The following is a 1,494-nucleotide window of genomic DNA, read 5'->3' as shown; positions in this document are numbered from 1 at the left end:
TTAAAGAATGCTGGTGAATGAATAAAAATGGAATAGGAGAATTAGAAATTACCATTTTACAACTACAATTTCCCAAATGACTTACATAAGAGTCATGAGTTGATTCTATGTTAGTTAGGTAATTGGTGACTTCTGAACATGTAATTCATGTTCTCTAAATGTATTACTCCATAATCAGACCATATTTAAAAGGAGCTGATTCATTTATCACAGATCTAGTGAGCCTTGTCTTAAGTACATCATTTGTTGAGATCAGGAACTGGAGAAAGGAGATGAGATGAGTGGCAATGGGAATCCTGGGAATCAGACCCCAGAGACCAGACTCAAGGTGCAGGTCTAACTTTATTGTGCAGTGTAAAAACCTTTATACAACTGAAGGGCCAACAGACAATCCCATGCTAGCCTCAAGCACCAATAACAACCAATCAGGTTGGTGCAACTATAAAGAAATGGGGGCAGGGGCAGGGTCACCTTAGAAGACTTCCATAAAGAAGTAAGAAAGTAAGTAGCCAAAGCTAACAATTAGAAGTCTGAGTGCAGGATATATGATAATTGATATAGTCTTTATATTTTTGTGGATGCGTGAAGATTTTAAAAAATGAGTTGGGAATAAACATCAACTAGACAAATGGCCTAAACTTACTTGGTGCCCTCCTTGATGCATTTCTCTCAGTTATGGAAGATAAATAAAATTCCCAACAAGAGAATGAGAAAAATAAATGGACAAATATAAACAAATTTGCCAATTAGAAATAGAATAGAAACAACAGCAATGCAAGTAGACTTAGTTTTATGATGCTGCAAAAAGCCTTGAAAGGGAAAAGGCTGAGAAAGATCCAGGAGAAGCAATTACATACACACATCCCCTTCTCCACCTTCCACAAATGCCCACCCAACAATCCCTCCACCTCAGCATATTTAAAGTTGCTTGTGTGAAGAACACAAAGTAGAAAGATTTGGTATGGAGTCACCAAGAACACAGCATAGACTGCTGAAGGGTTAGGGATGTGGCTCAGTTGGTAAAGAGCACCTGCCTAGCATGTATGAAGCCTTGGTTTCAATCCTAGCACTGCATAATCATAATGGTGTACCACTTGGGAGGTAGAGGCACAAGAATCACAAATTCAAGGTCTTCCTCAAGACATGGCAAGTTTGAGGAAAGCTTGGCATACATGAGACTCCAATATCAAAGAAACAAACAAAGAAACAAACAGAAAACAAGCCGATTTAGTTGCAAACTAGAATATGAAATTAAACAAGATTCTGCCACTCCTTTTGCCTCCCAGTTTCTAAATTGCTTACAGCAACAATTGTCCTTCCTCCACACATATACACAGATTTATTTATGAAAAAAAAATTACCAAAAAAGAAGAAAAGAAAAAAAAAACCTGAATGCTGGCACTTTGGAAAACTCAAATGAAATAGAACTACAGCTCTGTCCAACCAATGGAAACAGCCACACACCTACTGTGCTCCTATGAACACAAAGCTTTT

Source organism: Meriones unguiculatus, chromosome 14 (assembly GCF_030254825.1).
Source record: "Meriones unguiculatus strain TT.TT164.6M chromosome 14, Bangor_MerUng_6.1, whole genome shotgun sequence".
In the NCBI taxonomy this organism is placed as follows: Eukaryota; Metazoa; Chordata; class Mammalia; order Rodentia; family Muridae; genus Meriones; species Meriones unguiculatus.
Note: the sequence above shows the minus strand (reverse complement) of the source record.